Source organism: Cucurbita pepo, chromosome LG20, assembly GCF_002806865.2.
Source record: "Cucurbita pepo subsp. pepo cultivar mu-cu-16 chromosome LG20, ASM280686v2, whole genome shotgun sequence".
Lineage (NCBI taxonomy): Eukaryota > Viridiplantae > Streptophyta > Magnoliopsida > Cucurbitales > Cucurbitaceae > Cucurbita > Cucurbita pepo.
Window position 1 is genome coordinate 5,689,625 of NC_036657.1, and position 24,238 is coordinate 5,713,862.

General features: G+C 38.7%; 2 non-coding genes across 2 annotated transcripts; both read right to left on the minus strand.

Moving 5' to 3' along the window:
- Window positions 1-4,466: 4,466 nt before the first annotated feature.
- On the minus strand, window positions 4,467-4,554 carry LOC111783752. The gene has a single exon (XR_002813433.1). It is a non-coding gene; the product is annotated as a small nucleolar RNA snoR114 (small nucleolar RNA).
- A 10-nt stretch (window positions 4,555-4,564) lies between these two features.
- TRNAG-GCC lies at window positions 4,565-4,635 on the minus strand. Its single transcript has one exon. It is a non-coding gene; the product is annotated as a tRNA-Gly (tRNA).
- Window positions 4,636-24,238: the final 19,603 nt, after the last annotated feature.

Below are 24,238 nucleotides of genomic sequence, written 5' to 3' on the forward strand. Positions count from 1 at the left end.
CCAAGATCTAGGACTGGCGATTAGCAACCGACAACTGATGGCTGGTGACCAGGACTGACGATTGGAGTTTGGACCAATGACCAGCTATTACGATCAGTGTAGTTGATCAATGACCACCACCAAATGATGACTACTACTGACCACCCCTCATTGTCAGGATCAAGACTGATGTATGAACTTCTTAGGTATGAACTCTATTTTAATATAATATAAATATATTATATATTGTGTATTAAATTCTCTTTGTTTTATTTTCACAAAAATAGTTGCCCGCCTTTTTTATACCATCAAGTCAATTCCTTAAAGTCGCAACTCACGTGAAAATGGGTCGTGACACCAGGATTGGCAATAAAAAATGTCATTCCACCATGAAAACGGGTCATGAACACTTTGACGATGGTCAGTGGTCACTAGTTGCTGGTCCAATTGCTAGTCACTGATCATCAATCCTCCCCAATCACTAGTCATCAATCTAGTCGTTGTCATTTGGCATTGATCATTAACAAACCTAGAATGAAGACTCGAGATTGTGAACAATAACATACAATATGAGACAATGAACTAGTGGCTATCGACTAGAATTGGGGATCGTGACCAACTACCACTTTCAATGATGAAAAGTATGTTACCAAAGACGGTGACCAACAACTAAGACTAAGGATCCAGGTATAATACCTGTAGTAAGGTTAAAGTAACTTAAGCGATTTCAATACCATAGCCAATAATTTGAAATGTTGAAGGGTTTTGGAAAATGAATGAAAAGGAAAAAGTAAACATAAAGGGCAAAAAGGTCGGTTGCTCGCTAATCAAAGAGGAAAATCCTCTATATTTTGGTTTTGCACGGTTGGATCTTTACCAAATTTGAGTATGTTCTAGAGGAGACACATCTCATCACATCTAATGACCAAAATTCAAATTGGAGATCGGTTGCTCGCTGACTAGTGAGAATATTTTCGATGGAAATTTTAAAAAAATTATTCTCCAATTCACGATGATTCTAGAGGTGTAAATGTCGGCTTAAGCTCCCTATGTAAAGTCTGAAGTATGGGCTTTCATTTAGAACTAAAATCAAGCTAAGTCGTGCCTCCAATAACAAGTTTTAGTTGTTGAATTTGTTGGCTTCCTACTCTCGAGTTTCTTTCAAATTCAAGAGCTATAGTCCACCATTTCCCGTCAAACTTGTTCCTACACCTTATCAACAAGATTACCCACAAGTTTGATGAAGGAATCGAGTGCTGAAGAAGCCTCAAACTAATCTCCCAGTCGCAGCTTGCTTAAACGAGTTGTGATAGAGTTGGTATCAGAGCTCAAGGTTTCTTTATGGCCCAAAAGGATGTCGTGCTGAGACCAGTAAGTATGAATTTAAGACTCTAAGTTGAAGTATGTCTAGAACTTTAAGTGATTGGGGCTTCATCGTAGGGTTACTAACCCATTAGACCAGGGATAGAACCAGCATTGCCAAGGAGAACCATGTAGAGGATTAGTAAGTACTACGACAAAGGAGACCAATAACATCGACCAAGCAAATATAGGTATTTCTCTAACTCTCGAATTTATGACTTAAGTATTCCACATAGAAATTCGTGTAAGATTCTAAGTTAATTTGTTTACTTCAAAAGACTAGACTTAAGACTCAAGACCATAAAGGTAGTAAGAAGATAATCTAAGACAAAGAACAAAGAAAACTCAAAAAATAACAAACCTAAGAAGGACAAACCTAGGAAAGACCCCCTAAGAAACTAGGAGAACAAGGTTACACATGAACACCCCGATAAAAAGGACACAAGAAATAACGGTCGTGCAGTAAATGGAGCTAGAGAGTCATCTATTTTAGGCAACGGCGATAACGGTTGCACACTTCTTCTTCCTTTGATGGCGTGGACGGTTCAATTGAATTGGCCATGTCAACCTAAAACCTGATCCTCCCTCAGTTTTTCTCAATTTTACCCTCTTTCAGACTGGTTCTCATGAAAAAATTTATGGTTCCAGAAACTAGACACTCGAAGAAATCTTTCAAAGAAAATTTGAAGTAATTCAAATACTGGAAGCTCGAGAATGGAGGTCCCTAATATCGATGATAAGTAGCCATCTTAGACTTTTCTTAAGAAATATTGGTAGGAATCACTTGGATTTGAGTATGAACCTTAGTGTAAGTATGAATTAAGGGAATTTGAATAAAAACACTAAGAACAGTGAGTTAAGACCCTGAACCAATCGATTTACTTGAGATTTATGTAACATTAAAATAACCCAGCTTTGCTGCCTATGAAATTTTATTGATAAATTATATTATAGCATCTCAAGACTAAATTTGGTGGTCAATAAACGAGGATAAGAAATGACCATACTGCCCCTAAAGTAACTTATCTTTGGTTCATTACCTGACCTCCAAATACCATATTACTCTACAATAGATCTTATTTTTATGCTGATTGATGACTTTGTAAAGTTTGCAAGTAAATGAAACACGTTCTGGTATCTAAACCAAGAATTAAGGTGTAAAATGATCAAAATATCCCTAGAACTTTTAAGATGTTTCAAGGTCTAAACATCCTCCCAATGATCTACCACTTTTGGTAAGGCCTACTTTTAAGGACACAAGGATATATTCAATATTTCAAGTTGATCAAATGTGACTTTTAAGATGTTTCAAAGTCTAAACATCCTCCAAATAATCTATCACTTTTGGTAAGACCTATTTCTAAGGACATAAGGGTATTCAATATTTCAAGTTATCAAAGCAAATTATGAACCTAAATCAAATTAGGCGAAAATACCTAAGTAACTCTTACACAACATTCAAGACTCTTCTTCTAATAAACTCATTATGACTTCATGACATTTTGAGTGTCTCATGCTGGTTACTAATCATAAGTTATGAATGCATGTCACGACTTATACTTCAAGAAATTTAGAACCTTAAACGCTAAAAAGATAAGCAAAATGTTAGGTGCCACTCAAGGATGATGGACCAAGGTCCTTAGAGTCAGAAACTCAAAAACCTCCTAAACCTTCCACGATACAACATGTTCATGACTCAGACTATATCGCTTGAAATGTAGGAGTCTTGGATGTAGGGTTTTGGACTACGCTGCTTGGAACATATAAAGCCTTGAGCATAGGTATTCAGACTATGCCGCTTGGAACGTGTGAAACCCTGGATGCGGGATTCAGACTACATCGCTTAGAATATAAGAAGCCTTGGATGTAGGTTATCAGACTACGCTGCTTGGAACGTAAGAAGACTTGAGCGTAGGCATGCAGACCATGTCATTGGAATGCATGAAGCCTTCGGCATAGACTTTTCAAACAGTATCACAGGAAACGTATGAAGCCCTGGATGCGGGTTCAGACTACATTACTTGAAATGTATGAAGCCTTAGACGTAGGTTAAGACCGTGTCATTTGGAACATATGAAGCCTTAGACATAGGTTGTCAAGTTCATGACTTGTACCATAAATCCTAGGGGAAGTGTCTTGGAGAAGCAACCGGAGAATGGAACAAGAACATAGAAAGTAACCAAGAACGAGACAATGATTAAGAACTAAAACATGGATCAAGATCCAAATTCTAAAAACAAGAAACCAGAACCTTAGTACTAATGCCCTTAGAACATTGAGACCTCATAATCCAAGGACCAAGGTCTTCAAGCTAGATTAGGACCAAAACTCATTACTCAAGAACAGAACCTAAGAGCTTAAGTACTGGCAACAAGCACCCGAATAAAATCAGGAGTGTGGTACCCTAGCATACCAAGGACACGATTAAAAGCCTACAAGTATACTACTTACTGAGTTTGTTTTTTTTAAGGTAAATAAGGAGATGGTCAAGGTTGGAAGCGAACTCTAGCACAGGAGCCATAAACGCCGTCCTCAATCTTTTTTGTTTAAAAATATTGTATCTGTTCCTTATTTTGTGTTATACTACTTAGGTATGAATTTGCCTGCCTTTTTTATACCATCGAGTCAATCCCTTAAAGTCGCGACTTGTGTGAAAACGACACCAAGATTGACAATAAACCACGACATTCCACCGGTGACTACCCTAACCATCACCCACCACAACGACCGATGGCCAACGACTAGGACTAAGGAGGGGTGACCAACCACGATGGTCACCGATCCCTAATTTTGATTGCTCCAGTGGTCCTTAGTGATTAGTTCTAGATCTCGATTACCATTCTTGGTCCTCAATCTCAATTGGTATTTAGTCCCTAGCCACTAGACACCGACTAGACTAAAATGTAAACAAACCTAAAAATGTTGTAGCCATAAACATTTAAAAAATGTTTGAAAGAGATTTAAAAAAATGTTAAGACTTATACAAAGGTCCCATGCAATAATAATTTGGAAGAGGGTGGAAAAAGAGAGAGTGCGTTGCATGCTAAATGCATGGGTTTGTCACACATTGTTCATTTCATTTACTCTTCAAAATCTCAACGGAATAAAAGAAAAGCCAAAATTACAAGCTCAGATGCGTCTGATGTCATCGTCAATATGATCGGACGGTTGTGATCGACCCAGATCACTCAAACACTATTTTCTTCATCGCAAGACAGATATTTGCACCAGCTGGGAATCGAACCCGGGTCTGTACCGTGGCAGGGTACTATTCTACCACTAGACCACTGGTGCTTGTTGTTTTAGTTATCATAATTATTATAAATTACTAGTAATTAAATAATTTAACATTTTCTAATATCTTATATATTCATCCTATTAAATAACTTTAACATTTTCTAATATTTTATATTGGCCTTTATTACTATATTGTTGGGCGTTTTTTTTTTTTTTTTTTTTTTTTTTTTTTTTNTGTTTTTGTTATATGAATGGAGGTTTTAGTTTGAAATTGAACCACATTTGAAGTTTGTTATGATGACATGGATCGACTAGGTTATGTAGAAATCGTTGAGGTGCAATTCCTGACTGTGAACTCCACCTCGACGGGAGTGGAGCTTATTGGGTACAATAAGGAGATCGATAGGTCACCTATAATGAGTGATGACTCCTCTATGTCTGTTATATTTTTCTAGATCTCGAGACATACAAGGGTACCCTGACATATGTATATGAAGTGCAATGACTTCTCCTTACCCGAATAGTTATATACTGCTAAGCCATTGTTATTGCCTTTGCTTCCATGCTATGTAACATCGTTTTCAATTTCTCACTAAATTACGTTTGAGATGTCCTCCTCATAAGAATCAAACCTGAGTCTATACCATGACAGAATACTATTCTACGACTAGACCATTGGTGCTTGTTGTTTTGGTGGTCATAATTAATGTATATTATTAATTACTAATTAATTTAACATTTTCTAATATGTTTATATATTCATCTTATTAAATAGTTTAACTAGTGGCCTTTATAACTATATTGTTGTGCGTATGTTTTTTTATTTATTTGTTACATGAAACATTTTGCGCTTGTTTTAGTTTGAAATGGAGCCACATTTGGAATTTGTTATGTATGGGTTGACTCTATGTATGGGTCGTTGAGGCAAAATCTTTGGTTGTGAACTCACCCGACTAGAGAAGGTTTACTTAGCATATAAGAATGCATCGCCATTCACTTAAGACTCGTGGCACGCTAGAGGATATTGTTGGGGGAGCTTCGATTGTGCTTAGTAAAGAGCTCACCTTGCACTATTCTAGCTTGGAATGATGTAGGAATAGAGAGCTTGTTGGGTAAAATGGTTGAATAAACATTAAATGTCATTTTTAGTTAATTTATGAGTTGATTTTAAATTGAAAAGTTTGTAGCCAAAGAAAAGGCCGAGAGCCTTGATAGGAACCGTGACATTTTATGGGTGACATTATCGTACCTATAATTAATTTTAGAAAAGCTTATAAATAAGTTGTTTTTCTATTGTAAAGTCATAGGAGAGAAAAAGAAAAAGAAAAAGAACATAGAAGTAATAGAAGAGGGGTTTTTTTTCTCGAGATAAACTCAATGTTTTTTTTTGTCTCTCCACTCTCGACATCTCTTTCACAAATATGCAAGAATTATTTCACAAATTGGTATTAGAGCCAATGACGTATGTGACGGGCCAAATGCCGCTACCGCGACTAACAAAGACAAACTACGAGAATTTGAGCATTCAAATGAAAGCTCTTCTCGGTTCTCAAGATGCATGAGAGGTGGTCGAAGAAGGTTTTGAAGAACTAAAAGATACCACGGGTTATACAGCGGCACAAAACAAGACGTTAAAAGAGGTGTGATCAAAGGATAAGGCGACACTGTACATGTTGTTCCGAGCCGTTGATGAGTCGGGTTTTGAGAAGATTGCCAGTGCAACTACTTCAAAAGAAGCGTGAGACACTTTAGGAAAAATGTTTAAAGGAACCGACCGAGTCAAACAAGTGTGTCTCCAAACTCTTCGTGGCGAGTTGGAGAGCATGAAGATGGAGTCAGAAAGTGTATCTGACTACATCACGCGTGTACAGACCATGGTAATCCAACTCAACCGAAAAGGAGAAATGTTAGCCGAGACGCGGATTGTGGAGAAGATTTTGAGGTCATTAACCAACAACTTTGAGAATGTTGTAGGTGCGATAGAAGAGTCAAAGGATCTAGCGATGTTCACGGTCGATGAGCTCGCCGGTTCTCTTGAGGCACATGAGCAACATAAGAAGAAGGAGGAAACACTCGATCAAGCACTTCAAACCAAGACGTCAATCAAAGATGAAAAGGCACTCTACTCTCAAAATTTTCAAGGTAGAGGTCGTGGAAATGGTCGCGGTGGTCAAGGCAACAGTCATGAAGGATACTATAAAGAGAAGGGACACTCGAGCCAAGAAAATTGGTGTGGAAGAGGACGCAGTGGAGGAAGAGGTGGTCGATCAATTTATTCCAACATTCAGTGCTACAAATGTCACAAATATGGGCACTATGCGAATGATTGTAACTCCGACAAATGTTACAATTGTGGCAGAGTGGGGTATTTAACAAAAGATTGTCGAACCGATAAAAGGTGGAAGGAACATCCAACCTAGCTTTGGAAGACGTAACAAATGAAGGTCTTCTCTTGATGACTCAAAATGAAGACAACATCAACAACGACACTCAGTGGTCCCCCGACTCAGGGGCAAGCAACCATATGTGTGGTCACGAGTATCTATTCAAAGAGATGCAAAAGATTGAAGATGGTAAAGGTCAAAGGTTGATGTACAATATATTTCTTGCAAAAGGATGGTTTAATGGGGTCAATCCAAGATGTTTATTACGTACCAGACCTCAAGACCAACATATTGAGTATGGGGCAACTCACAAAGAAAGGTTACTCGATATTCTTAAAAGACCGCCTGCTACACCTGAAGGACAAGCATGTTAGATAAATCCGTAGGCTGAAAATCATTTATAGTTTTTAGTTACTATTTTTTTAGGTAACTATTTTTATGTTAAACCCACCCAATTAAAGTGTGGGAAGTCCACGTGGAGTGGAGTGCTTTAACCAAGTTGCCCATCTCTGTGACGTAATTTGTTATTTAAATATTCGAACTGAATGAGAAATAAGATGATAGGGTCTTTAGTGCATTCTCTCTCTCTCTCTCTGTTTTTTTTGTTATTTTCTTCTTCGAAGATTTTTAGTTCTGCTAATACCCTGTCAACATTTCCACCTCAGTCAAAAAACAAAGCAAGGGCATTTGGTTGCTCGAGTCGAGATAGGAAGAAATTGGATGTACAAACGAAATTTAAGAAGCATATGAGAAAATTGTTTGCGAGTCGACGTAGAAATCAAGCATCACTGTGGCATCTCCGCTTTGGTCACCTACATCATGGCGGCATAAAAGAGTTAGCAAAGAAGATTATGGTGCATGGGCTAACCAACATGGACTATGAAGGAAAATTTTTGTGAAGAATGCGTGCTCAAGAAGCATGCGAGAACCTCAATTCAAAAGAAGGTTGAATTTTGGGCTAAACAACCTCTCGAGTTCATTGGTACAGATATATATGAACTAATTACCCTCAAGTCTTTCAGCGGTAAAAGATATTTCATTTCCTTTATCAATGATTACTCAAGAAAAACTTGGGTTTACTTTCTGAAAGAAAAATCCGAGGCATTCGAGGTGTTCAAAAAGTTCAAAGTGATGGTGGAGAAGACAACTGGTAGACACATTAAAGCTATACGATCCAATAGAGGTGGCGAGTATACTTCGACGGCTTTCATGGAGTATTACGAGGAGCAAGGTATAAGGCGATTTCTAACCGCACCATACACCCCTCAACAAAATGGTGTAGCCGAGAGAAAAAATCGGACCATTCTCGACATGGTTTGGTCAATGCTCAAGAGCAAAAGGATGCCAAAGGAATTTTGGGCAGAAGCCGTGCAATGCGCCATCTATATGAAAAATCGATGTCCACATGCAAAGTTAGATGATCAAACACCACAAGAGGCTTGGAGCGGACAAAATCCTACAATATGTCATCTCAAAGTGTTCGGTAGTGNTGGTGTAAAACTATCAAAGTACGATGAAGGAGAACGAGTAGATGCAAATAGGTACTGGAGTCTGGTAGGANTCCTACAATATGTCATCTCAAAGTGTTCGGTAGTGTGACTTATGCTCACGTATCGAATGAACAAAGAATGAAACTCGAAGACAAAAGCAAAAGGTATATTTTTATTGGATATGATGNGTTAAGTGTCGGCATTATAAGTCGGTTCATGGAGGAGCTGATATCACATTGGAAGGCGTTGAAGCGAGTTCTACGGTACATCCAAGGNTCTGGTAGGAAGCCTTCGCTATCTTACATGCACAAGGCCAGATNGATGGTGATGGTGAGTCGTGATGTGCGAGTAAATGAAGTAAGCGAATGGGACTGGAATAATGCGAGGAAGTTAATATCAAAGTTGTAGAACCATCAGTCGTTGCACCAACAAGTATACCAACAAACTCAGAAATTTTCGATGATGAAGATGAACCACGACAACCCAAAATNCACTTGGCTTTCAAAGAAACAACCGATCGTGACACTCTCGACATGTGAAGCTGAGTATGTGGCAGCATCTTGGTGTATGTGTCATGCGATATGACTTAGAAATTTGTTGAGCAAGATGGANACATGATTCAACAACTGAGGTACACCTTGTATGTCTTCTAGCAGATGCTGAAAATATCNAAGGTGCAACCGTGATTCAAGTTAACAACAAATTAGCAATTTAGTTGGCATAAAACCCAGTGAACCATGAAAGATGCAAACACATTGACGTTCGTTTTCACTTTATCCGAGATCATGTNTTGCCATGGATGAGGAGATTAAAGCGATTCATCGTAACAATACATGGGAGTTAACAGAATTACCGGAAGGAAGTCAGCCCATTAGTGTGAAGTGGGTATTCAAGAAAAAGATGAATGCTCAAGGAAAGATAGAGTGGTACAAGACGCGACTTGTTGCGAAGCGGTACAAGCAAAAGGCGACAATCGACTATCACGAAGTGTTTGCTCCCGTTGCAAGAATGGAAACAATCCGATTGCTCATTTTCCAAGCGGCTCAATTCAAATGGCNACTGCATGTGGCAAGTCAAGATCAAGTTGTGGACATCTTTACAAAATCGCTACCCAAAGTACTTTTCGACAAATACAAGAAGATGAATGACATGATAGATGGTAGGAGCATTTAAGTTTACGGGAGAGTTTTGTTGAATAAACATTAAATGCAATTTTTAGTTAATTTATGAGTAGATTTTAAATTGAAAAGTGAGTGGTGAAAAGAAGGCCGAGACTNCAAATGGATGTAAATTCAACATTCTTGAATGGTGTGCTTGAAGAAGACCTCGAACAACCACCCGGGTACATGAAAATTGGAGAAGAGAAGAAGGTACTAAAATTGAAGAAGGCGCTTTACGGGTTGAAGCAAGCATAGCGAGCATGGAATACTCGTATCGATACATACTTCAAGGAGAATGGGTACAAGCAATGTCCCCACGAGCATGCACTTTACACAAAGAAGAGTAGAGGTAATGTGATACTTGTTGCTCTTTATGTCGATGACCTCATTTTTCAGGCAACAATGATGAGATGATAGAAGAGTTTAAAAGCACAATGACACGAGAATTTGAGATGGCAGATTTGGGCTTGTTGAAGTTTTTCCTTGGTTTGGAGGTGAAACAAGGAGAGACGGGTATTTTTATATCATAGGAAGCATTTGCAAAGGAGATCTTGAAGAAGTACAAGATGGAAAATTGCAACCCGGTATCAATACCAATGGAACCTGGTGTAAAACTATCAAAGTACGATGAAGGAGAACGAGTAGATGCAAATAGGTACTGGAGTCTGGTAGGAAGCCTTCGCTATCTTACATGCACAAGGCCAGATCTTTTGTTAAGTGTCGGCATTATAAGTCGGTTCATGGAGGAGCTGATATCACATTGGAAGGCGTTGAAGCGAGTTCTACGGTACATCCAAGGAACGGTGTCACTTGGGTTATTCTACTAAAAAACAGAAGATTACAAGTTAGTTGGTTACTCTGACAGTGATTGGTGCAGAGACATAAACGATCGAAAAAGTACATCGGGTTATGTATTCTTTATGGGCAACACAACATTCACTTGGCTTTCAAAGAAACAACCGATCGTGACACTCTCGACATGTGAAGCTGAGTATGTGGCAGCATCTTGGTGTATGTGTCATGCGATATGACTTAGAAATTTGTTGAGCAAGATGGAGCTAAAGCAATAAGGTGCAACCGTGATTCAAGTTAACAACAAATTAGCAATTTAGTTGGCATAAAACCCAGTGAACCATGAAAGATGCAAACACATTGACGTTCGTTTTCACTTTATCCGAGATCATGTGAAGGAAGGAAGTGTGGAATTACTGCATGTGGCAAGTCAAGATCAAGTTGTGGACATCTTTACAAAATCGCTACCCAAAGTACTTTTCGACAAATACAAGAAGATGAATGACATGATAGATGGTAGGAGCATTTAAGTTTACGGGAGAGTTTTGTTGAATAAACATTAAATGCAATTTTTAGTTAATTTATGAGTAGATTTTAAATTGAAAAGTGAGTGGTGAAAAGAAGGCCGAGACTTTATAGTTTATAGGAATAGTGGCGTTTTATGGGTCATTCTCATAGCTATAATTAGTTTTAGAAAATCTTATAAATAAGTTGTTTTTCTATTGTAAAGTCAGAGCAGAGAAAAATAGAAACAACAGATAAGTAGTAGAGGATTTTTTTTTCAAATAAACTAAGTGTTTTTTGTCTCTCCACTCTCGACTTCTCTTTCACTAATACGCGAGAATTATTTCACAAAAATTAGGGGAGCTTCCATCCAGCTCTCAATAGTAGGCGCGTATGGAGATATAAGGAGATCGAGAGCTCACCTATAACGATCAATCACTCCTCTATGCCTGTTATATTTTTCTAGATCCCGAGATATACAAGGGACCCTGACTTATGCATATGAAGTGCAATGACTTGATGGGCCTTGAAAAGTAGAAAACGAGAGGTTAAGTACACTGAAGCGGGAATACACCTCGATGACTTACACCCTTAACATAGAATGACATCTAGCCAGAAATGGCACCCTACTTGAAATGACTACGAGTAGGGAGATTGTGAATGCCACTTAGTAGTTTGATATATACGATGTTTGTTGCCTATGCCCTTGTAGTGAGGGAAGAGATTTAAACCTAGCCATAGGTTTATGAGTTCGGGTCAATTTCCGTGGATGGCAAGGGGATACTGAGGCAAAACTATGCTAAATTAAACAAAGAAGATTTAAACTAACTTCTATGGGCACAATGCAAATCCAACCAAGGACCTCGTACGAGGCAATATAAGTAGAGATAAGAGGTCGTTGCACCTAAACCACAACCACCATATATAGTTAGTGGTATTCGTTCGATACCATTAGGAGGCGACGTAATACGAGGGTAAAATGCTCAAGAACCATCGTGACATGATAGACCCTAGTTTTAGGTAAGGATTGGAAGAAAAGCTACCGTGGCACAACACCACAAAAACACTCATCATTATGTATAATAAGCTTAAGACGAGTTGGTAAGGATCATGTAAGCAGTACAAGCAGAAAGGTAATGATACGCTAGCCAAGTTGGACATGACAAAAACTCTAAGAAGTGTTAGGAATAACGACTCTCCACAATGGTATGATATTATCCACTTTGAGTATAACCTCTCATGGCTTTGCTTTGGGGTTCACCAAAAGGCCTCATCCCATTAAAAATGTATTCCTTACTTATAAACCCATGATCATTCCCTAAATTAGCCAATGTGGGATTCCCTCCCAACAATCCTCAAGAAGAAGCATTTGTACGAGCTAATGCCAAAGGTAAGGGAATAAACTTGTTACATAGTGCAATAGACTTCTAACGGTGGGTTATGCTCATGGGAATAAGATAGGAAAGAACGCATGACTCGAGACTCAAATTACTTTTGAATCTTGAAGCATGAGGTTGACATTTTGGCTATGAAAAGAAACACAAGCTTAATGATAAGTGTTAAATAAAACTCGCTAATCTGTGAAGTAAATCTCACACACACTAACGATAGAACGTTCCAATACCGCTTTGTGAAAATAATACTCGCGTACTTGTGAAAGAGATGTCGAGAGAGGAGAGACCAGGAGACAAAGAACACTAATTTTTATCAAAAAAAGCCTTTTCTATTGTCTGTATTTCTTTTCTCTTCTGCTCTCTTTTGCTCTAACTTTAAACTCAAAGAATTAGGTATTTATAAGTTTTCCAACTCTAGTAATAGGTATGAGAGACGCCCATAACCCTACCATCTTTCACCTAACTTTTCAAATTTACCTCTCCTAACAAATTACCTAAAATTAACTTTTACATTTTAAGTTTATTTCAACAAAACTAACCTTTAGCATTTTAAGTTCATTCCAACAAAACTTCCCATAAACTTAAATGTTATATTCAACGATTCCACCTGCGCCGTTTTCGTTTTCTCGAGCTCAGTGGTGGTTTCTTCAATTTCCTCTCCTTGTCTTCAAGCATTATACTAAGCTTATCCTTTTCTAACGAAACTTCATTTGGAGCTTCTCGAGAACAGCCCATTAGAGACATCAACTCCTCATTTCTCCCATTCTCAGCCACGCTCGACTCAAACGTCATAGCTTCTTTCAATTTACTCAATTTCCATCGCAAGTTCACAACGACATTTTTCACTTCCATTTTTGCCTCCTCCATTTCGGCTTTATCACGAGTGATTATCTCAATCGTGTGTCATAAATTCACTGCCTCCTGTTGAACCCAATTCAGATTCACGTCGAGTGAGTCTTTATGTTGAGTTAGAATCTCTATATCTTTCTCCTCCCTCACTAGCTCTTCCACTAGACCATCAATCTCCATTAATAAGTCATTTTCTTTCTCCACACCTTCTTCAATTTTTTTCACGAGCTCAGAGACTACCTTCTCATTTTCTTCCTTCTCCTGTTTGAGATAGAAAGAACTCTCACTCAGCTCATCCACTTCCTTCTCTAACCTTTCAATCTCCATTTCTAAAACTTTCTTTTCTTTTTCAATCTCTACTTTCTCCTTCGAAAGGCACTCGTTCAGGGATTTCAATGTCTGCAACTAAGACTTCTCCATAGATTTATCCACGGCAGTTTTGGATTGTTTCTCTGAATATCTGTTCTCCTCATGATTTGGCAGTTTCTTTGGCTCGTTTGCTGATCCCATGAGCTTCTTCTTCGTCATTGTTTTGGGATTTTGAATGGATTTTGAAGGGATTACAGCAAGCATTTATACCATCTGTTTCTCATGTTCAATCTGCATTTCTGTCATCCTTTCTCTCCATTTCATCTTTTCTTCCTCCATTTTCTCTTCCATTCTCATCCTCTTTCTTCTTTCTTCGTCAAATTCCCTTTTCCGTCATTGGGCTCTCTCTCTTCGAGCTCAATTTCTCTGTTATCCGGTTGTTCATCCTTCTTCAATTTTCTCATCTCCGATATCGCGATTTTGTCAAATCCGCTGCATGTCACCTCATTTTCAGCGGCTTCCATCGCCTCACAACTACCGCAATCATCTTTCGTGTTGCCGTGTTCTTTTGCTTTCAGATCTTCATTTTGGGCCATCAAGAGAATACCTTCATTTGTTGCGTCATCCAAAGCTATGTTGATCGTTTCTTCCACCTTTTTCTTGGCTCGACAATCTCTTGCAACATGCCCCACTCTGCCACAATTGTAACATTTGTTGGAATTACAATCATTTGCATAGTGACCATATTTTTTACATTTATAGCACTGAGTGTTGGAATAATATCCTTGACTACGTCCTCTTCCACGCCAATTTGCTTGGCTCGACTATCTCTTCTCCTTATAATGTCCTTCATTTCTGCTGCCTTGACCACCTCGACCATTTTCGCGACTTCTTCGACCTCTACCTTGAAAATTTTGAGAGTAGAGTGTCGTTTCATCTTTGATTGACGCCTTGGTTTGAAGTGCTTGATCGAGTGTTTCCTCCTTCTTCTTCTTACGTTGCTCGTGTGCCATGAGAGAACTGGTGAGCTCATCAACTATGAACGTCGCTAGGTCCTTTGACTCTTCTATCGCACATACAACATTCTCGAAGTTGTTGGTTTATGACCTCATGTAACGCCAAAAAAAAAAGGCGGGGGGCTAAGTCAACTGAGGGGTAAAAAGGTCATTTTGCCCCTCCAGCCCTAATAGGGGTCTAAGGAGAACCCCGTCAGATTCCCTGCAAAAGAAAGAAGGAGTTAGAGAGAAATCAGAGAGGAGTCAGCCGGGAAGATTAACGGACCACCGCTGGAATCCATCTCCAGATGAGACTCGTACAAGGATTGAGAGGCTAGCAAGGCCGACGCTCCGTCAAAACCTAAGAACATTTCGCGAGGTAAGGTTTCTGAACTACATTGCTCAGATCTGAGTTTTCCCCTACGTGAATCGATCCTAAAATGCTGAAATCTTCACCTAGGAACAACTCACGCACGGTCTGTGAAGAAGTTTGGCCGAGACCTCAACCCAAAGGCGGAGATCCGAGAGTCGTCTGAGAACGGTGAGCGAACTTCTGACATTCTTAAATCAACCGATAGTCAAGAAAAAATTACAGAAAAAATACTAGGACGTAGCGTGTAACACGATCTAGAACTTTGCCGAAGGAATCATATCGATTCGATCTACGAATCGAAAGTTATGAAAATTGAAAAAAAAAAACCGACTGGGTTTCGGTTTTCAGAGAACAGAGAAGAAAGAAGAAAGATGAAAAAAAAACGGCTGGCGAGCGGCGGAGGGCGGCGACAGGCGCCGGACACGCGTCGACCATCAGCTGGAGCAACGCATCTCCAGCGAGGCGTCGACACGTGTCGCCTGCAAGCCGGGCCGAACCGCAATGCAAGTCGAGCCGATCGGACCGGGCCGGGCCGGCCGACCATGACTATGCGAGAAGTAAGCGCGCGTGGCAGGCACGCGTGCAGCCTGCGACTGGCGCCTTCCCGCACGCGTGGCTACGCACTCCCAGCGCGCTGCTGGCGTGTGAGCACGCGTGGAACGACCAATTTGGCCCGGTTGTTTTCTGTTTGCCCGATTTTTGTCCCGATTCCAGTTCTAATACTGTTTTTATGTGAATAGAGACCTAATTTAAAGAAATCAATATTTTTGGACACCTCACGGGCAAAGAAACGCTAGCAAAAAGAGCACGCGTCAACCAGGTAAGTCACCACCCGGTATTTAGGAAGAAATACTTGTAGGATTCGCTTGGATTGCATGCATGCTAGTAGTTCTGCTTCAGATTAGCTCTCCATGTAAACTATTAGTCAAATTAACTAGTGTTTGTATTGGGTAAATTACATGAGTGTTGCTGTATGCTTTAAGCTTCTGCTGTATGTATGCATGCGTTAATTTATGTTAAAATTGTGTATGCCGGGTTTCGGGTGCTTGATGGACGAATTCACCCCATTGAGCGCGAACTTCGTGCTCTGGGTGCTTGATGGAGGTCATCGCCCCGTTGAGCCGATATGCCTAATTTGCATGAATTACATACTATGATGTTAGAAGAAGATTGCATGCACCCTCTGTTAATTGCTAGGGCCCATTTCTATGATATGATTAGGGAATTTCTGTTAGGAGCGATATGCCGCTCTAGTCAGACTTAATTTTCCCCTAGAAACTTAGCGGTTTACCATGGCAAGAAGGTACCTCGGAGTGTTCATAGATTGCTAGCGTGTGAACGGTATCTATAGCTTCGTGGGAGGACCAAGGGGTCCCTACTCAGTCCTTACTGCTCTTAGCCATTTCGCATGGGAAATGTGTCCCCACGTCGTACAGCCCATTAGCTGCATGGGAACAGGTTGGGTCGCGCCCCCCATAGGGGGACTAAATGGGCGTAGGGGTACTCAGCACACCCCTAGGCTAGGTACCATGTAGTCCCAGATAGCCATGTAGAGGTAACACCTCATAGAGAGATACCAACCATAATAGCTTGGCATAAAAAACCTCTAGGCCTTTAATGAAAGAACGACGAACCGGTGAAACCCAAGGGGCAAGCCTCAAGGGACTAAGACTAGAACCAGATGTCCTAGAACCGAGTTAGAAAACCGTGGGAATCTGTAAATTAAGATGCGAAGAGAGCCTACAAGTAGGTGGCTTACTGAGTATAATTTTTATACTCATTCCTTTCTACCTTCCTTTTTGTCAGGTGTCGGTCGAGGTGGAGGAGCGTTGGAGAGCTGTGCGGTCACAGAGGGGGTCGTTCTGGAGCGTCAGTCCCTTGTCGGTCTGGAGAGTCTTTTGTATTTTTTCTTAATAATTGTATTTCCCATTGGAAATATTTTGGTTTTAATTTTGTATTCGTAATTTCTTTTTTTTATTAATTTGAAACAAAACTTTTCTCTATTTTGTTTTAATTAAATAACATTTTTACCTTTTCCTTTACTATTTATTCCTTTTTGTTTGTTTTGGATTTCATCTTTTTAGTCACGACTCGGCTTTTCGAAGCCTCGAAAATTGGGTCGTGACACTTCAAGATCTTCTCTACAACCGTGTCTCGGGTAACATTTCTCCGTTTCGATTTCGTTGGTTTACCACAGTCTGAACACGCGTGATGTAGTCAGATACATTTTCTGACTCCTTTATCTTCATGCTCTCCAACTCGCCACGAAGAGTTTGAAGACGCACTTACTTGACTCGGTCGGTTACTTTGAACACCTTTTCTAAAGTGTCTCATGCTTCTTTTGAAGTAGTTGCCCTAACAATCTTCTCAAAGCCTGACTCGTCAACGGCCTAGAACAACATGTATAATGTCGCCTTATCCTTTGATCGCAATTCTTTTAACGCCTTGTTTTGTGCTGCCGTATAACTCGTTGTATCTTTTGGTTCTTCGAAACCTTCTTCGACCACCTCCCATGCATCTTGAGAACCGAGAAGAACTTTCCTTTGGATGCTCCAATTCTCATAGTTTGTCTTCGTTAATCGTGGTAGCGGCATTTGACCCATCATATTCGCCTTCGGCTCTGATACCAATTTGTTAAATTAAAATCACTAATCTGTGAAGTAAATCTCACACACACTAACGATAGAACGCTTCGATACCGCTTTGTTAAAATACTATTCGTGTACTTGTGAAGGAGATGTCGAGAGAGGAGAGATAATGTGACAAAGAACACTGATTTTTATATAAAAAAAAAACCTTTTCTATTGCTCTGTGTTTCTTTTCTCTCTTGCTCTCTTTTGCTCTAACTTTACAATAATAAAAAGATTAGGTATTTATAACTTTTCTAACTCTGATAAATAGGTATGAGAGAGACGCCCATAACCCTACCATTATTCCTACAAAGGTTTCGGGCCTTTTGTTTCACCTGACTTTTCAAATTTACCTCTCCTAGCAAATTACCTAAAATTAACATTTAGCATTTTAAATTTATTTCAACCAAACTAACATTTAACATTTTAAGTTTATTCCAACAATAAGGGTCACATATCCCTTCCACAATAGCCCTCAACGATATATTAAATGGAGAAGAAGGAAAGTTCGACATGATAATGCCATCTCGAACAAGACAAGGACCAACTCCCAAAAGTCACCCCAAAACTAGAAACTTTCGAACATGAAATTCTTAATAAGAACGGATTTGTAATATCCAATGTGGATAAGAGACCTAAAGTTCCAATTTGGATCCGAATATGCTAAAAAACATGAAAAACAAAAGGTATAGTTTGTGTGTTTCTTGACTTATCTTATCGTATTATTAGAAACTTGAATGAGGTAACTTGATTTGAGGGAAGAAACACCCAAAACGAATGGAGCAAAGTGGCATTGATGAACTAAGGTATACTAAAAAAGAATGGGAAAAGAAGAAGTAGAAGAAAGGGACGTCAGTGATGATGTCAAGCTAACCGTACGATCAACAGTCATGACCTCTTCCCTCTTTTAATGATTTTTAAGCTCCAAAGTTTGTTTTTTTTAGCTGTTTTTACGGATTTTATGAACGATTTTTGTCTGTTGTATGATGACAGATGTCTATGGCTTCGCACTTGTCATATGCTCATATACTAAACGATTATGAATTGATATGTTTATGTTATGATATGTGAATGTTATGTTGTATGCGAGAAAATGATATATTTACAATATGATATTATTAAGATAGGATACGTTTGAAAACTTACTTATGTTATGATATGTGACTGTTATGGTATATGATATGATATGTGACTATTATGATCTTTGATATGATATGTGCATGATATGAATTGATACGTTTGAAGGCATAATAAGTTTGTGATTGACATATGTTCGACATGAATGATATATGATACGATTAACATGCAAATGACAAATTGGCATAATGTACAACCTTGGTATATGCATGGAAGTTATGATAAAAATTATATAATATAAAGGAAAACCCTAGAGGGGTTGTGATAAATGATAATGAAAGGAAAATTGTTGGGATTTCAGGCATTATTCTGTGTTTATGCATCGGGGGATACCCCTTATCCTTTTGCGATGGAACAAACATGTACGTTACGGAGTACAGAAATGATCAATATGTTTACCATAATGATGTTATGACAACCGCTATTCCTAACGATTGTCTGACATTAACAACTACCAGAGAATGCTTGTCCGACAAGAAAAGGGCTCAGGAGGTGTGCGAACCGACTGGTGAGTCCCTACTTGCACGAGTAGATTATGTGTAGAATAGTAGATACACATCCAATTACCCGCTTAGGATAGTCACCTTTAGAAAATAGACTGATATGATAGGTCCAACTCATGATTGTATGCGCTTGCATCTCACCCCGATAGGGGGGTCACTTAATGAGTATTTCTTAAACTCAAACCATGTGCTACTCTTATTTTTTTCAAGTAAATTCAAGGCTCCCCTATACGATTGACAGCAACTTCGCAACCTAGGAGACCATGGCACATGCATAGGGTAGTTTGCTTTTGAATTTAGTAGACTATAGGTTAGTATATGTTAGTTTGTATTTCTATTTAGTAGCGTATATGTTAGTATAAGACATTTTTATTTTATGTTATTCTCAATTTTTATTATTTTATTTAAAGGCCTTCTAGATGACATTTAAGACTAAGGTTATGTTTTTATGATAAAGTTTTGAATGAAATATTTTCCGCATAAAATGTCTATGATATGTATACAGTAGTGACTTTAAGTTAAGTAGAAAACTAGGGTCGTTATAAAACGAGGTGGTGAAACAAGAGTTCCATCAACTTAGTCCAACGTGTCTTACTCTCAAGGAAAAGGAGAAGTTGACTTTTCCAAAGAAGATAACCGGGGGAAGAAAGCTTGATGGTTATCATATCGATTAGAGTGTTGAAAGGAAAAAAATGAGAAGTTTAGAAGTCGTGGAGAAGAAATAATGAGGGTTACTAAATCGGACAGACTCTCATACTATTATAATATTTGTTAAAATCACCCCAACTAAATGGTGGTAAGAGTTATTCATTTATAATCATTTATAGAATCAATAATACCAAATATAAAGTAGATGAAAAGAACAATGAATGGATGACAATATTAACCTATAATCAACCGTCGAATATCATATATAATATCTTTGAATGAGTTACTTTCGGCAAGAAGGGCTTTTAATGAATCATACTTTTCGGCCCGCCGGAGTAAAAAGACTTTCTCGATTCCGCCTGCCTGTCTAGACGCAGCACTGGAGTCCAACCTGAGCTACTCGAATCGCTAATCAAACTGGACCTCAACTTGCAACTGCAGGAAACGCTCTGTGTGTGGTACTCACGCGTGACAGCCGCATGTAGCTTTCTCCTTGGCATGTGGAAACGCGTGTCGCGCGTGTAAGCCCATTTTCGATCTATTTTACTTTTGTTTGCTCGATTTTCATCTCCATTATAATTTTAATCATATTTTTATGTGATTTACTATCTAATCAAAGAAAATTACTATTTTTGGACACCCTATTGGCTAGAAACTCTAAACGAAAGGGCATGCATCATCATGTAAGTCGCTGCTCGAAATTTAGGAAGAAATATTTGTAGGGATCACTTTGATTACATGCATGCTAGAAAAATTACCCTAGATGGATAGTTTTTCCATGAAATGGATTTACGTAATATGCATTATCAGAAATATGTATGCATAATGTAATGAATTGTAAAAATCATCTATTTGATGCCATCATGCTTTATTCTTGATGAAATTATGTATATTATGTCCTAAAAGGAGGATGAGAATTTGTGATCGATGCTCTGGATGCTTGATGGATGTTATCGTCTCATTGAGCATGTGTGATTATTCATATGATTTATGTATGACGATTGTAGATAAATATTGTGTGCATACCTAGTTGATTTTCATGAACCAATAATATGTCAAGACTAGGGATTTGTAGTTAGGTTGACTAGATACCTAATTTAGATCTAACCTTTTCCTAGGAGCTTGATAGACCATCACAACTTACGAACCCCTTGAGAGTTGTCCTTAGGCTGCAAGATGTGTGAACTGTGTTAATAGCTTCGTGGGGGAACATGGGTTTCTGATTAAAGCTCGACTGAACCTAGCCATTTTGCATGGGGAACGAGAGACCTACATTGTACAGCCCATTAAGTTATGGAGTTAATATAACACATGCGAAAGCAATTTGGATCTTAGGCACTCTTAGAACATAAATTATAGTAAATAACTAGCATGTTCATAAGTATTAAAACTCAAGGTCTTTGAGTACTAACCTTTTGTAGTTCAAATTCATTTTTCCTCACGAACCGGTTTCGAACTACCACTAGTGTCTTCTCCACTATTCTCCGGCCTTAGAAGGGTATTGTGGGATCCGGTGAGTGACTAAACTTGGGAGAAATTTAGTATATATGAAGAGAGAGTTTGTGAGAGATTTTCTAAGGTTTGTTCAAGAAAGCACTTCCATGTGCCTTGATCACTCTATTTATAGAGTCATGTTTGCATCTTCATGCAAATTTGAGATCACCCAATTTTGACACTCAATATTCCACTCAAATATTTGGGATTATGTGGCAGCATGCAAGGTTGAGTTAACCCAATTTTGACACTCAAAATTCCACTCAAATTTGTGGGGTTTATGGGGTTTATTTGGCAAGCATGCAAATTTTGTTATACCAAATTTTGACACCTCAAAATTCCACTAACTCAAACCTGGATTTTTTAAGTCAACATTTTGTCATTTTAATTCAACAATTAATTTCAATAATTAATTTCAAACTAAAGTAATATTAAATGTTTAATTAAACTATTTAATTAATATTTAATATTAATTCAAATGTCAATTCCAATTAATTCCGGCACATATTTGATTAAAATATTTAAATCTTATTTAAATATCTCATATTTTCTCTTTTTGTTTAATTTGTAAATAAAACAAAAAATGCGGTTAAATATATCGTATATATGTAGCGCATATTCCCTAATTTGAATTTGAACACTTCGAACTCACTCGTCACTCTGTTCTATGGTTTAGTCCGATATGAGCTAGTAGAGGGACCTAATGGACCTATAGATCATGGGCTCCAACGATCCAAGATTAACCGGTTAAACTTATTAACCTTGTTAACCAACATTCGTTAACTACTAGGACACTCCACTATAGCCTAGTAGTTGCACTCCCCTCACTATAGATATATTTCTGTCCATCTGATATAACCATGATTAGTAAGTCGATCCTTCACAGGTTGTTCGTAACTAGAGCTGGGTCAATTTACCGTTTTACCCCTGAAGTTACTTCTTGTTCCTTATGTCTCACTGATCCTCTAATAAACAATTGGTTTGTGGACCAACCAGTAAACCGAATCTCTCTCAGGCCAATGAAAGGGTGGGACCCCTTGTTCAAAACTTGGAGTCAGTGCTTAAGGGAACTACCTCTCTTCTATCCCTAAAAGTGGGTAGGAGTGAATTCCATCTTGCACCCCACGTCCCCAGCCATTCACCCAGTCTTACCCCTGAAATGGGAGGCCTGTTGAGTCGGCGAACTAGAGCCACTCTCACCCATGCAAATCTAAGGATAATTCCGAATAAACAGGAGTTCATGGTTAGCTCAGGATTAAAACCGAGTTACCTAGGTTATCGAATGAAAAGAAAATCAGTCTCAACAGTAAACGACTTTNGAACTAGAGCCAGTCTCATCCATGAAAATCTAAGGATAATTCCGAATAAACAGGAGTTCATGGTTAGCTCAGGATTAAAACCGAGTTACCTAGGTTATCGAATGAAAAGAAAATCAGTCTCAACAGTAAACGACTTTATAAAGTGAGAGTGGTTTTCTTCATGGTCCGATCTTATGCAATACTCATTGCATAGGACGCCCCCACTCACATGTCTCCACATGCACAATTTAGTGATCGCATTGTTTATATCATATACAAAAGTGGGCCGCATCCATAGTGTCCCCAGAATAAGGTACTCAGCCTTATCCTTATACTATAGATCATTTTGACTATATACTTGAACTTGATCCACTCTTATGTCTCTACATATAGTTCAAGTAGTCATACTATAGCCAGAGTGTTCTTAGTTTATTGGATTTAGATTAATGATCGTAAAGTTCACTTTATTCAATAACAATTTTTTCTGAATAAACAACAATAATAACTTTATTGAAAATAGAATATATCTTTGTTTACAAACTATGAGTTTTAGGACATAAAACCCAACATTAAGTACATGGAATAAGGGTGGGATCGCGCCCCCCAATGAGCGGGACTATTATGGACCTGGGAGATTTCAGCTCACCCGCTAGGTAAGATACCATATATTCTCATAAAGCCATGAGATAGCACCTCGTAGAGAGACACTAGTCATTCACAGCTCGGCATAAGAAACTCTTAGAGTTTAAAATGAAAGGATGGAGAACCAGAATAGCTCCAAGGGGTTAAAGACTAGAACCAGACGTCTTAGAGCCAATGAGAAGCCCGTGGGAATCTGTTAAGCCTAGGACACGATGGGAGTCTTCAAGTAGGTGGTTTACTAAGTATAACTTTTATACTCATCCATGTTTTCCTTTCCTTTTCAGGTGTTCGCAAGCTGCCGGTTGAGGTGGAGGGGCATTCGAGAGTTGTGCGGTCACAGAGAGGGTCGTTTTGAAGTGTCAGTCCGTTTTTACGTTTTGGAGTCTTGTATTTCCTTTTATATTTGTATCCCCTTTGTAATATTTGAAACAAGAGACTTCATTTTATTTTATTTTAATTTTATTGGATTTTTATCTTTTTATTCTACCTTACTTTTATTTTATTTTATTTTTATTTGTTTTCTCTTTCGTCTTTTTAGTCACGGTCCAAGTTGTGAAGCCTCAAAATTCGAGTCGTGCTAGATTGATATCAGAGCAGTCAAATTTTAGATTATGTGAATTTTTTTCTTAGGTTAGAGAGTTGTATACCTCTGTGTCTCAGCTCAACGACACACCTCATCTCGTCTTTTTAGTCACGTTCCGAGTTGTGAAGCCTCAAAATTCAAGTCGTGCTAGATTGATATCAGAGCACAAGTATTAGATTATGTGAATTTTTTTCTTAGGTTAGAGAGTTGTATACCTCTGTGCCTCAGCTCAACGACACACCTCGTCACGACCATGTATGTAGTCTAACATGGTTTAGTGGTGAGGCTGAGAGGCAATAGCTTACTAGCCAAAGGAAGACAAAAAAGCAGCCATCTTAAGGCCCAGATGATATACCTATGACCTAGCCTCACCTCGCACTGCACTATCGAAATTAAGCACCCCTCAAGCAATACGAGATGATATACATATACATATGACCATAATGGGATTTGAACCCATGCCCCCTTTCCAAAT